The following is a 15033-nucleotide window of genomic DNA, read 5'->3' as shown; positions in this document are numbered from 1 at the left end:
TCTGATTCTTATTCTTGCGTCTTTGGCGGTTTACAACACTGATTTCTGTGCTCCGAAGAGCCTCCTGTAGACAGTGTCAATTAATGTTCTGTGAATATTTAGTCCACCGGGCACTCCCTTCAGTGTCGTAACCTGAAACCTTTACATTGCACCATCACTGTCACATCGAAGAGCAGGTAGCACACCTATTTTGAAAGCCTTTTTTCCTATCGGAACAGTTTTTCGTACCAGTTCCCATTCATAGTTGTCAAAAACTCATTGTTTTTTAGTCCTATCTGGTAATTACTTCTCTAATAATCTTATGTCACTAAGACAGTGGAGGCTACATAGTCATAAAAAAACATGTAATTGAGAATAAAATTCTGGTTTAACAAATCTGTCAGCGTGATATGAGGGCATCGTCATGCGTGCAGACACTTTAAAATTCCTCTAATTTTGGGGCTTTTTTCGGTACAATTTCCTTGAAGTTCTTCTTCTTTAGAAATATACAGAGAGTTTTTTTAACATAACGTATTAGTTCCCTTAAGGCACTAAACTCGTATTTGGAAAAGGCATGGGGTTCGAATCTTGTCCGGTCATCCAAACGTAGGTTTTACATGGTTTCCCTAGATCTGCGTGGACGAATGTCGGGATGTTTGCTTCCGAAAGGACTACAAATGATTGTTTCCGCTTTTTTCTTATCTAAGCATGTGCTCCATCTCTATTGGCCTCGTCGTCGACAACGATCTTTTTTACATCTTTCTTGAAATTTAAACTGTATACCAATCATAGTGCGAAAATAAGCGATCATGGCATTAGTTTCAAAATGAAATTAAGAGCCACAGTTTACCAGGAAACGTGTGTGTATGTGTGTGTGTGTGTGTGTGTGTGTGTGTGTGTGTGTGTGTGTGTGTGTTAGAGTAACAGCGCTGGCAGAGTCACCCGCTGCCGGCTACTGCCGTGATGCGACACGGACGTGTGACGAAGTGGTCACTCCTGTTGCGCTGCAAGTCTCGCTGTTTGCTCCCGCAGCCGGGCAGACGCCAGGTGATGGATGCGCCAGGAGCGCACGTGGTGCCCTCGCCAATGTTCATACTGATTGATTTGCGGACCCGTATTTGCAGTCTGTCGGCCAAGCTCACAATTGATCACTGCAGCTGGACAGCGCTACACTGCGTAAACCCTCTCGTCCACTAAAATCTGCTGTTTGTGTGCGTATTGTTTTGCTCATCTGGCTTGCTGTTTGCTTTACTGGCATTTGATTGATATAAGCCGGCGTTTTGTGCTTTAATTTCCCCGTGTTTGCGATAGCTCGCTCGTTCGTAGGCCTGAAAGCTATCGCCGGAAACAAAATTCCGCGAGACCACACTCGCATATATTTGCAGCGATACCTATGTTTTATCGCGGTGCGTAAATTTTAACCGCGGCTAGAAACAGCAGACGGAGTTGTTGCGTACACTGACGTTGAACCAAACACAAATGCACCTTGTTTAGCTTTGTAGCTTTCATGGCAGCGTTTAATCAGCAGTATAGTAATCATTTCGTCCTCTTCCGTTTTATGTAACCTAGGTACTGGGTGCAGTCGCGGGTTATTTCCGAATCTTAGTTTATGTTACGTCTGTGTCCTGGCAGAGTTAGGGTGAACTTTTGTTAGTGCCACCACCTAGCTACCTGAATGAATCTTTCACTTTCGAGTGGAGTGTATGCTGTTTTGGAACTTCTTGGCAGGTTAAACCTGTGTATCGGCCCAGGACAGAAACTTGCCTCTGCAATGTAATGCAATGCTCTTACCGACTCAGCTAGCCAGGTACCACACACGACTCGTTTCACATTTGAGATTTTCCATTCCATCCCTCTTGCCTCCCAACCTTTAGAGAAGCTCTCTTGAAAATCTGTCTTCGTTCCATTCATTTTTTCTATGTCGCCTCGTTTAGTCCCGTTGCCAAAATGATTGGATAAACAGTACGGAAGTAATAATGGGTACTTATTTGGAGTAAACGTATTGGTCAGTAGACCAGCAAAAGAATAGTCCACAGCATAAGGGGCAGTCAAATGAAACTGAAATAAATGGAGAAAAAAGTAAGAAAACTACTATTTCAAAAGTAATCACGACAACTGGTAATACATTTATTCCACTGTGAGACAAGGCGGTCAGTGCCTGGATGGAAAATGTTTGTGATTGCCTACAAAACCGGTGATTGTACCCAGGAATGGTAACTCTTTGTCTGAAGCAAATCAATGGTTTACGAATGTCTTTCCTCAGGGCTCCAAAAATATGGAAATCTATCATCGATAGATAGGGAGTACATGGAAGATATGTTAAGGGCTTTCTAGCGAAACTTCTGCAGCGTAATCGAAACAACAGGCACCCGAGGTCCGAGAAAGACATGATGATCTTTTTGTTTTACTGCAAGAGCATGCTGCTCATTGGCTTTCTGGAACACGGCGCCGCATTTAGCCCACAGCGGTACGTGGACACTTTGGAAAAATTGAAGCGCGCCTCGGGAATGTCGACGGACGGCTTCATGCTGTTTCAGGATAATGCCCACCCCCATTTGCCAATCTCGTTTCGAGTAGGCTGCAGAAGTTTCGCTGGGAATCCCTTACACATTATCCATGCAATCGGGATCTCTCCTCATGCGATTACTGTTTTTGGAGCCTTGAAGAAAGACATTTATGACTGCCGATGTGCTTCGGACGAAGAGGTGCACACCTGGATACAATCATGGCTCCGTACGCATCCTCAAACATTTTTCCATGAAGACACTGACCGTCTCTTCTCACACTGGAATAAAGGTATTAATAGTTTTGGGAATTACTTTTGAAATAAAAACTGTTTATTTACTTTCTCCCCATCTGTCTCGTTTGCTCGTTTGCATTTGGCTTCCCCTTTTATTAAATGTACTCGCTTACGAACAAAAGGAGGGATAAGTTCAGGACAGTGGAATTAGTTCTTTTTTTTTAAGACGCCTGCATCACGCGTGAAGAATAGATCAAAACATCTCCAATATATCAAATTGGAAGTAACGCAGTCAATAACAAGCAAAATGGAGAACTAGTGTCTTGAGTGGTTTGGGCGTGTGAAATGAATGAGCAGTGGCAGATGGCCTAAGAAGTTGTTAATGTGAGTCCCGAAATGGACCAAAGAGGGATTTCTTCGTCATGGGAATTATGTATTGTTCGAGGAAAGCATGAGAAGCGGTTAACAGTTTTCGTAGTAATCGAGATTACTGGAGAAGAAAAAGAGTAACCTCTAGCGGGAAAAGTCAAAGAGGAAGAATAAGAAGAAAGCTCATAGTTTGTATTTCAAAGTGCATCCCAACTATCACAATTTCTGTGGCAATAGATGACGTATAGGTGTTGCTCTAAACTCGTTAACACGTAGACTACGTAACATAGCCTGCGACTCTTGAAATTCTTCAAACCAAATAAAATTGTTCGATAACGACTGAAATGAAACTATTACATGTAGCCATAGTTAGTCGCCGTCGGTGGCTGAGCGGTTCTAGGCGCTACAGTCTGGAACCGCGCGACCGCTGCGGTCGTAGGTTCGAATCCTGCCCCGGGCATGGATGTGTGTGATACCCTTAGGTTAGTTAGGTTTAAGTCGTTCTACGTTCTAGAGGACTGTGTACCTCAGAAGTTAAGTCCCGTAGTGCTCAGAGCCATTTGAACCATACTTAGTCGCACAGTCGGTTTTGATTCAGTTACTGGTGATTATCAAGTGAATTAAGTCAAACGAGAGGACGCAGTGCCGTTGGATCCACTTGACTTGCACTCAGGAGCATGGCGATGCAGATACGCGTCAGACCGTTAAAATTTAGGATTTTCGGAGTTTCCCTAAACCGTTTAAGACAAATGCTGGGACGGTTTATTTGGATCGCATGCGTGAGATGGTCAGTCCCGTTACTAGCCGTGGTACTATCTTTCCCTGGTTACGTACTCTCTTCCTAAATACAATTTTAATAATGGAAGCCGCTCTGCCTTCAGTTACTCACAGAGACATACCGGTTTATCTTGATGGTAGGATGTTGTACTCTTCCTTCAGAGGTGCCGACATTTAATCAAAATTTCTCAGAGGATTTTTGCGATAGTATAAACCACCGTATTTGTCGGCGGAACTGGACCTCATACGAAAATGTCTTCATAAATAATTTTATTTCTTCCTTCGTCTTAAGTATATTTCAAATACTGTTAAATACAGGTGTATCATTTCAATCTATCTGCCTAGATGAGAAAGGACTGTCTTTTAGATTTGCAGTAAACAGTCTTCTTCGTGTAAGAGTTGCTTTTCGCTGCGCTAAAACAATTACACATCTACTTGATAAAATTCGCTTGACAACAGATATTATTTAATAGTTCTGCTGCGTAAAGTCAAAATATATCACTTTTGATTACTTTCTACTTAAATACTATACTATTCGTGTAACTTCCTGAGTTCACCTGGCCGTCAAACACCTCAAATCTAAAATTTTGATTAATCAGCCTCACAGATTTTAATGCAGTGGTATACTTTGCATAAGTTTATCGACTACTTATATGGCTGCGAAGATCAAATTTGAAGTCAAACAATCAAACAAAACTATTTTGCTCACTGTTCGTAATTTCTTGCTTTACAGGGAGATAACTTTTTCACTTCTTAAACTTAATTCGGGCACTTTCCACAGTATGAGGCACCCTTCACTATGTATCTCGTTGATCAGTAATTTATTAAAATTATCTTTTCTGTCAATAACTACAACATTGGTTTCGTTAGGCACCACTAAATTGAAATAGAAAAGTTGTCCTTCCGATAAACATAAATCATGGTCGTTTTAGAATTTTCTTTTAAGAAAACCAACTCCAATAACTTCAGTCGGTTTCATCTAATCTAATGTACCATCATGCGATGTAACAAGGCCCACTCCTGAAGAAGATGTTTTTAGAAATATCGAAACCTAGATCAACGGCTAGTAAATCTTTGTTTTGCAACTGGTTGACTGATATTTCAACATTTTCAGATTTACATTGTTGCTGTTTCTCAGCCATGTTTAAGATTTTGATGACTTTTTGTTAGGGAGGGCGCAGTAAATCATTTTGGATCGAGAGTCATCGACAGATGTAGACTTAACGTTGGGTGTACCCAAAGGAAGTGTGCTGGGGCCATTGCTATATATGTTGTGTATTAATGATATTAATAGTAACCTCAGATTTTCGGACATGATGCAGTTATCTATAGCATGCTGTACACGTAACGTATACAATTATGTTATCCTGTGACTCCTGTTGTAATTTTAGATTGACAAGAGCCTCCACCGGTGGGCATTTACTAGTGAGCACTCATTCTGAAGCACGATATATGTAATCGGGTTTGCTATCCAACGCCATGGCTTGGGATAATTCTTGTTTTGTCAGCTTTATATATGACAAGAACCGCTCGGCTTCATCCAATCTAATGTACCATCATGCGATGTAACAAGAGCCACTCCATCTCAGGAAGATATTTTTGGAAATATCGAAACCTAGATCAAGGGCTTATACACATATGTTTTGTAACTGGTTGGCTGATATTTCAACATCTTCAGATTTACACAGTTTCTGTTTCGCAGCCACGTTTAAGGTTTTGATGACTTTTGGTTAGGGGGGAGCAGCAAATCATTTTGTATCGAGTCATTGACAGATATAGTCGTGACATTGGGCTTACCACGTACCCCAAGGAAGTGTGTTGAAGTCATTGCTTTTTAATGTTGTGTATGAATGATCTTATGGACAGTATTAACAGTAACCTCAGATTTTCGGAGATATAGCAGTTATCTATAGCATGATGTACACGTTGTTGTTGTTGTTTGTTGGCGTCTTCAGTCCTGAGACTGGTTTGATGCAGCTCTCCATGCTACTCTATCCTGTGCAAGCTGCTTCATCCCCCAGTACCTACTGCAACCTACATCCTTCTGAATCTGCTTAGTGTACTCATCTCTCGGTCTCCCTCTACGATTTTTACCCTCCACGCTGCCCTCCAATGCTAAATTTGTGATCCCTTGATGCCTCAAAACATGTCCTACCAACCGATCCCTTCTTCTAGTCAAGTTGTGCCACAAACTTCTCTTCTCCCCAATCCTATTCAATACCTCCTCATTAGTTACGTGATCTATCCACCTTATCTTCAGTATTCTTCTGTAGCACCACATTTCGAAAGCTTCTATTCTTTTCTTGTCCAAACTAGTTATCGTCCATGTTTCACTTCCATACATGGCTACACTCCATACAAATACTTTCAGAAACGACTTCCTGATACATAAATCTATATTCGATGTTAACAAATTTCTCTTCTTCAGAAACGCTTTCCTTGCCATTGCCAGTCTACATTTTATATCCTCTCTACTTCGACCATCATCAGTTATTTTACTTCCTAAATAGCAAAACTCCTTTACTACTTTAAGTGTCTCATTTCCTAATCTAATTCCCTCAGCATCACCCGATGTAATTTGACTACATTCCATTATCCTCGTTTTGCTTTTGTTAATGTTCATCTTATATCCTCCTTTCAAGACACTGTCCATTCCGTTCAACTGCTCTTCCAAGTCCTTTGCCGTCTCTGACAGAATTACAATGTCATCGGCGAACCTCAAGGTTTTTACTTCGTCTCCATGAATTTTAATACCTACTCCAAATTTTTCTTTTGTTTCCTTTACTGCTTGCTCAATATACAGATTGAATAACATCGGGGAGAGGCTACAACCCTGTCTCACTCCTTTCCCAACCACTGCTTCCCTTTCATGCCCCTCGACTCTTATTACTGCCATCTGGTTTCTGTACAAATTATAAATAGCCTTTCGCTCCCTGTATTTTACCCCTGCCACCTTTAGTATTTGAAAGAGAGTATTCCAGTCAACATTGTCAAAAGCTTTCTCTAAGTCTACAAATGCTAGAAACGTAGGTTTGCCTTTTCTTAATCTTTCTTCTAAGATAAGTCGTAAGGTCAGTATTGCCTCACGTGTTCCAACATTTCGACGGAATCCAAACTGATCCTCACCGAGGTCTGCATCTACCAGTTTTTCCATTCGTCTGTAAAGAATTCGCGTTAGTATTTTGCAGCCGTGGCTTATTAAACTGATAGTTCGGTAATTTTCACATCTGTTAGCACCTGCTTTCTTTGGGATTGGAATTATTATATTCTTCTTGTAGTCTGAGGGTATTTCGCCTGTCTCATACATCTTGCTCACCAGCTGGTAGAGTTTTGTCATGACTGGCTCTCCCAAGGCCGTCAGTAGTTCTAATGGAATGTTGTCTACTCCGGGGGCCTTGTTTCGACTCAGGTCTTTCAGTGCTCTGTCAAACTCTTCACGCAGTACCGTATCTCCCATTTCGTCTTCATCTACATCCTCTTCTATTTCCATAATATTGTCCTCAAGTACATCACCCTTGTATAAACCTTCTATATACTCCTTCCACCTTTCTGCCTTCCCTTCTTTGCTTAGAACTGGGCTGCTATCTGAGCTCTTGATATTCATACACGTGGTTCTCTTCTCTCCAAAGGTCTCTTTAATTTTCCTGTAGGCAGTATCTATCTTACCCCTAGTGAGATAAGATGTACACGTAACTTGTGCAAATATAATATTTTATCCTGTGACTCCTGTTATAATTTTATGTTGACAAGAGCCTCCAGCTGTGATCATTTACTGGTGAGCATTCATTCTGAAGTACGATACATGTAATCTGGCTGCTGTCTAAAGCCATGGCTTGGGATAATTCTTGTTATGTCAGTTTCATATATGACAAGAACGGCTCGGCTTCATCCAATCTAATGTACCATCATGTGATGTGACAAGGGCCACTCCATCTCAGGAAGATATTTTTCGAAATATCGAAACCTAGCTCAAGAGCTAGTAAACCTTTGTTTTGTAATGGTTGGCTCATATTTCAACATCTTTCGATTTACACTGTCTCTCTTTCGCAGCCATGTTTAAGTGTTTGATGACTTTATTTAGGGACGGCGCAGCAAATAATTTTCTATCGAGAGTCATCGACAGATGTACACGTAACATTGGGTGTATCCCAAGGAATTATGTTGGGGCCATTGCTATTTATGTCGTGTATTAATGACCTTGTGGATAATATTAATAGTAACCTCAGATTTTCGGAGGTGATGTCGTTATCTACAGTAAAGGTCTGAATGAAAGAAGCTTTTCAGTGTGGTGCACAGATAATTAAATGTCCGAAAATTTAAAATTGTCCTCTGCACAAAACACGAAGAATACTAGAACTGCAATAGCAACAATGACAGAGTCACAGATGGAACCGATTAACTCGCACAAATTCCTTGGTGTAACACTTTTTAGGGATTTGAAATGGAATAAGCACACATGTTCAGACGTGGTTAAAGCAGATAACAGGTTTATTGGTAGAATATTGGAGAAATGCAATCAGTCCACAAAGCAGACTGCGTACACATCACTCGTCTGAACCATTGTAGAACATTGCTCAAGTGTGTGGGAGCCATAGCAAAAAGGACTATACCGACAAGGACAACACGAATGGTCACAGCTTTGTTTGACTAGCGGCAGGGTGTCACCGAGATATTGGAAGAACTGGAGTGGCAGATTCCTGTAGATAGACGCAGACTAACCCGAGAAAGCTTACTTATGAAGGTTCAAGAACTAAATTTAATAATCTACAATAATCCCCTAAGTATCATTCCCATAGTGATCGTGAGGACAAAATCAGACTAATCACAACACGCATGGAAGCTTTTAAATAATCATTCTTTCTCGCAATCCATACTTGAATGGAAAGAAAAAAGCCCTAATAAGTGGTATAAAGGGAGGTACCCTCTGTCATGCACTTTACAGTAGTTTACAGAGTGCAGACGTAGATGTAAATCTAAAGGTTATTAGGGATTGGGCACAAACTCGGCCTGAGAAATGATATCGGCTGAACCCTTACGAAAGAACCATCCCAATATTTGCCATAAATGATTTAGTGAAGTCAAGGAAAACCTAAATATGGATAGTTTCTGCAAATTCCATCTTGTGTAAATGGAATGGTACTATGGCTGATCGAAAGCTTGGAGAAAATAGATACCCACACCAGTAATTTTATTTAAAAATTTTATTTAGCTACCAGTTTTGGTGCCTGCTTGGACCTTCTTCAGACCCCTATAGATGTAGCTGTATAAAACTAATCTTTAGTGTTATTATATGGATCACTATATCCAAATGGTTTCCGTGGACCCTGTTGTGTTGTCGATAGCGGTCTCCATAGTAAGACTAACTGTTAGATGGCTTACCCAGCTACGTGTATAGGGTCTTGAAGATGGTGCAAATGAAGCACAGAAACTGGTAGCTAAATAAAGTTATTCAATTAATTTACGGCTGTTGGCGTCTACTTTCTTCAAGTAAATATGGGTAGCCGGATGTGAGCCGCCGACCTCACGGATACGAGTCCATAGTCTCAGCACCTGCGCCACCTCTCTCGGACACGGACGTCGGGAAAGAAATAAAACGATAAAGGAAACACTCGAGACGGCGGTGCCGTGTCATTGCTGGTATCTCCAAGACTGCGGCTCGCATACAGCTCGCACAGCTGTCGCACGCGGCCACCGGAGACCTTCAGCAGCGCAGTTACTTTGGTCATGCATTAAACACTCCACGGCCCTCCGAGGTTTGCGCTAAAGGACTTGTAAACCCGGCGCCGTGTTTGCATAGCGTCTGGCGCGCTTCTCATTTTGCGGACAGCTGCTGCGAGCAGCAGGCGCGCGGCGCCGCTTACAAAGGAGAACGCGCAGTCTCTGCTTTCCTCCAGGTCACCGCACGTCGCACCGATAAAAAACCTCAAGCTGTCGCCGTTGGCTTTGTCTGTCTGCGTAAATAACTCTGACCTTACTCGTGAAGCGAGCAGCACTGTTGCGAGAAAGTTGCGAGATATTACACGCTAATGTCGAACTACAGCAAACATGCAAAACACGGAAAAGAAGAATCTTGTAGCACACTGTGTCTCGTGAAAGACTCGTCTCTAAGCTACATCTGGAATGAGATCTCAAATTAAATCTTTAAAAGACGGTAATATCTGCATTATTCCATTTTTTTCAATACATTACGCAATCCGTTTTATAATGAAGCCACAATTATGCATAACCAAATTGTTTCTAGAATGAATATTGAATTCTACCGCGGCCATTGCGCTGCTCGGGAACTTCCAGACTAATTATAAGTTTCCAGAATGAAGTTTTACACTGCAACTGAGATATGAAACTTCTTGACATATTAGACCTGTTTGCCGGATTGGGACTCGAATCTGGGACCTTTGCCTTTGCCTTTCGTGGGCAACTGCTCTAACAACTGGGCTATCCGAGCGCGACTCATGACTCGTCCTTACAGCTTTACTTCCACCAGTACCTCGTCTCCTACCTTCCAAACTTCATTGATGGTCTCAGGGCATAACTTTCAGGACTAGCTCTCCTGAAGAAAGAAATTGCGCCGCGCGGGATTAGCCGACCAGTCTCGGGCGCTGTAGTCATGGCCTCTGAGGCTGGTCCCGGCGCAGGTTCGAGTCCTCCCTCGGACATGGGTGTGTGTGTGTTTCTCCTTAGGATAATTTAGGTTACGCAATGTGTAAGCGTAGGGACTGATGACCTTAGCAGTTAAGTCCCATAGGATTTCACACACATTTGAACACTTTTTATGAAAGAAATTGCGGAGACGTGGCTTAGCCACGGCCTCAGGGACGCAGGAGAGCTTCAGGACTCTTGGAGGGTAGGAGATGAGGTGCTGGCGGAAGTAAAACTGTAGGGAGGGTCGTGAGTCTTGATCGGATAAGTCAGCCGGTAGAGCACTTGCCCGCAAATGGTCGAGGCCCCGCATTCGAATCCCAGTCCGGCACACAGTGTTAATCTGCCAGAAAGTTTCAAATTATAACCGTTTCCCGGATCAAAAAAATGGTTCAAATGGCTCTGAGCACTATGGGACTTAGGATCTGAGGTCATCAGTCCCCTAGAACTTAGAACTAATAAAACCTAACTCACCTAAGGACAATACACACATTCATGCCCGAGGCAGGATTCGAACCTGTGACCGTAGCGGTCGCGCGGTTCCAGACTGAAGCGCTTAGAACCGCTCGGCCACACCAGCCGGCTTTCCCAGATCAGCAATCTAATCTGGTCCATGACTTTTTCCGTGCAGTTTTCTAACTGGCTGAATTGCCCAGGCCCGTCTCACTATCGTTGAGGTACTGACAGACCTGAGGAGGTCTTCTATACAGGTCTCCCAAACAGGTCTTTTATACATGCTTGGGTGATCCAGTAAGGATATGACTACGAGAGCCAGGGAACCGGGTTAGAGTTGCAATCGGTAAATTGGATGTAATCTCTCAGTTTGTTCCGTAACCTTTATTGTTCGTACCTCACATCCGAGAACGTTGATTTTTAACCAACTATGAAAGAGGAGAAGACGCTACAACCAGTCACTACTTCTCATTTTTACAGCATCGGAAAGTGTTTCGAAGTGTCTCCTACTGTACCATCAGGCGGTGATATACCCACGCCTGTACAGAAAGTCGGATGTGTCGCCAGGGCAATATGATCTTAAATGATCATGCTAGAAAGGCAAATAAATAAAATTATGTTTTGTAAAGGAAGGAAGAATAGATTTTATGGTCCCGTCTACAGTACAGACGGAGTTCCGGTTACGATTACGAAGGGACGGAGGTCGTGCGCTTTTCAAAGGATCGGTCCTGGTATTCGTCTGGAGCGATTTAGGGAAGAGCCGAATCTGAAAGTTACGGAAATCAAAGGTGGAGGGAGGAGGAAGGAAAGGAAAGGAAAGGAACTACTGATGTCATATGCATCGGGATTTTATGCAGAATCAGTGGCTTCGAGTGAAAATGTTTTCCAGACCGGGACTCGAACCTGGTACCTCTTACTTACTAGGTAACTGAGTTAACCACTGCGCCATCCACGCACAATGTTTGTTGTACGTGCGCGGACTATCTCGCTGCGCTCCCTGGCCGACTCATTCGCACACAGCGCCACCTGTAACCAGTCCCCGCCCATGCCCGTCACGCTCGCTGCTTTGTGATTCCCGCAGGAGGTCGAACGTAATTGTGCATCCGCACTGAACACGGTGGGTTCATTGCCCACCGAAGCGGATCGGGTATGCAAATACGTACGTGATATGGTGTCTGTTCTTTCGGACATACCCGACAGAACAGACACCACGCAATTATACAAATCTAAACAGGAATTTTCACTGTCGTCCCCTCTCCCCCCCCCCCCCCCCCCCCGTCTCCCTCGAAGGCGACTTCAGTACGCTGACCACTGCGCCAATTCGCCAGGTGTATATTTTTTAATTATATGAACGAAGCAAAATCCAGATCACATAATTTTTATTGTAACGACCCGTTTAGATTTCACTGCAATGGTCGTTTGACGACGGGCACCAGCTGATGCCGATGATGGCTAGTATCGTCTCCATATTTCAGATTTGAAGGTGGCCTAATATCGACCAAACTCGTAATTACAAAGAAACGTACGCGTTATAGGCCGTATTTTGTTCATAAAATCTTACAAGATGCATGTGTTAAGGGAGCAGAAAAAGGAGTTAGCGAAATGTAGAAACGACTTGGATGACCATTACATCATCTAAGAATGGATTACAGTACCTTACGTGCCCTGTGGCGCGTTAAGATATGTAGAGAAGGAAAGCTAAATGATATCTTCATACTTCATTACCTGTGAAATTGTCACCACAAGAGTATAATCATTTAATTAGTTTAATAATAAGTTAGTATCCTGAATTAAACCGTTACATTTTATTATAAATCTCTTGCATGAACATAAGCCAAAGAAATTTCATTAACCATTAATTGATGAAGAGATATTAAATTTTGTTTTTTGTATTGCTATTGTTAGGACAATTTTTAGACTGTATTTAAAAAACAGCTTCAGACAGAAAATAAATTTCAACTATACCAGAGTATAGTCAGTAGAGAAAAGGGAATACATGCTGCAATGCGAACTTGAAAAGCAGTGGTTGCTTACAAGCTTGATTCTCCGTTGTCAAATCCAGGGCTTCGCTAGTTGGAATAGGATGCGTCGGCCGATCTTGAAATCTCTGATCTGCAAATGACTGGTGCAGGCACACCAAGTCTTTTATTGAAACGGTTTATATTTCTTTCCCTAAGTGTTTAAGGCAATGGTTAAATAGTTTGCCATTCCTTCAAAATTGCTGTGGAATCATCCTTTTTCCACTATCACCCACCTATCCATTACAGATTGTCCCATGACTTTGTATAGTTGGCAGAAAGAAAATCGAATCGCAAAATACTATGCTATCACTAAGTTATAAGTCAACATAGTTCTTTATTATGTCCGGCATTAATAACATAATACCTCAATTTCTACTAGGGTTTACATCTTACGCGCCTTAGGAGAGCAAATAATAAAGCACTGTTAGTTAGTTGACTGTAAGAGAGGGACAGAGAGAGAGAATGAGTGAGAGATCACGCCACACGGCAACAGTAGAATTATCCTCGTCCACCAGAACTGTTAACTGCGGGAAGCAGTAATTCTGTAAGCATCATTCGATCCAGCGCAATTAAATTAGCTCGCTTTTGCGTGTCTGTCTTATCACGCCGGAAAACACTGCTCATGGCGCTCATGCACGCTCATCTACATGCGGAATTATGTCGGTTACACGTGGTTGTAAGTTACTGGCTGATAGCGCAGGAAGACTAGAATAACTGCATCATCACAAAGGATGCCACGATGTAGCTCGTTAAGTAGCGAGCTGCTGATAGACGCATGCGTAATCGGCCTAATGCATCGTTGAAGTGATTAATTAACCTTTCAGGGGAATGCTTTATTTCATTCTCCTGTTCTCCGTAATCGCGGTTTTTGTGTCAATTAACGTTTTAGTTCAACATAACCCGAAACGCTAATGAGGCAACGGTACTACCAACCTTTATTTGTTGGTATATGAAGATTTCTTTTTTCCGGCCCAAGTCTCGTAATCTACCGGAATATCCCTCCCTATCAAACTTCCATATCTCCTCTCATTGTCGTAATGCCCGGTTTCATATTCTGTAGCTGCATTCTAAAACTTCTTAGTCACTATTTCTAAAAATTCTAAATCGTCAACGTTTCGTCGACATCACTTATGAATTTAACTCTTCTCTATCACTCGAAAACCTATCCCTCAAATATAAATGGGTGAAATTCTACACGTGTAAGTATGATATTTATCCTGCAGCTAAAATAATCTCCTAGTAATAATAACCACTGGCAACAAACAGAATATGTTGTGCAACACGATTTTCTTAAAATGGAACTGGATGGACCACGAACATGGAATACTACATATTTCTAATATACTGTCGGTTGGACCAGCGACCAACACAACAGGAAAAAATTTTCTGGAATGAGATTTTCACTCTGCAGCTGAGAGTACGCTGAAATGAAACTTCCTGGCAGATAAAAACTGCCGGACCGAGACTCGAACTCGGGACCTTTGCCTCTCGCGGGCAAGTGCTCTACCAACTGAGCTACCCAAGCACGAGTCACGCCCCACGCCTCACGTGCTCGACTTAGAGCACTTGCCCGCGGAAGGCAAAGGTCCCGAGTTCGAGTCTCGGTCCGGCACACAGTTTAATCTGCCAGTAAGTTTCAGGAAAAAATTTATTTCCTTTACTCAACAGTCACACTTGGCACACAGTTACTTGGGGTAAACCAGTTTGACGACTCCACCCATGTCACATTACGGCCTGATTATGGTACTTGACGCGTGGTAATTTAGATAAGTGGTTTATGTCGCGGGTCACAGCAGGCGGATAGTATCGACAGAGTCAATAGTTTCCTATTTACCGAAAAATTTAAGATTGTCACTAATTTTCAGTTTTAAAGATCATTGGGAATTATTAAGTATACAGACAAGTTGTTCCCATTTCACACACGCATTCGGGAGGACGACGGTTCAATCCCGTCTCCAGCCATCCTGATTTAGGTTTTCCGTGATTTCCCTAAATCGTTTCAGGCAAATGCCGGGATGGTTCCTTTGAAAGGGCACGGCCGATTTCCTTCCCAAT

At 42.5% G+C, this 15033-nt stretch overlaps 1 protein-coding gene and 1 non-coding gene across 2 annotated transcripts in view; one reads left to right on the top strand and one right to left on the bottom strand.

The window, feature by feature from the left end:
- LOC126336984 (cysteine-rich motor neuron 1 protein-like) overlaps positions 1-15033 on the top strand; it is a 1115002-nt gene that overhangs the window by 636380 nt on the left and 463589 nt on the right. The gene's annotated exons all lie outside the window — the stretch shown is intronic.
- Positions 14430-14504, bottom strand: Trnas-cga (transfer RNA serine (anticodon CGA)). Its single transcript has one exon. It is a non-coding gene; the product is annotated as a tRNA-Ser (tRNA).

This window comes from Schistocerca gregaria, chromosome 2, assembly GCF_023897955.1.
Source record: "Schistocerca gregaria isolate iqSchGreg1 chromosome 2, iqSchGreg1.2, whole genome shotgun sequence".
NCBI lineage: Eukaryota > Metazoa > Arthropoda > Insecta > Orthoptera > Acrididae > Schistocerca > Schistocerca gregaria.
This window is presented reverse-complemented; position numbering and strand designations above follow the sequence as displayed.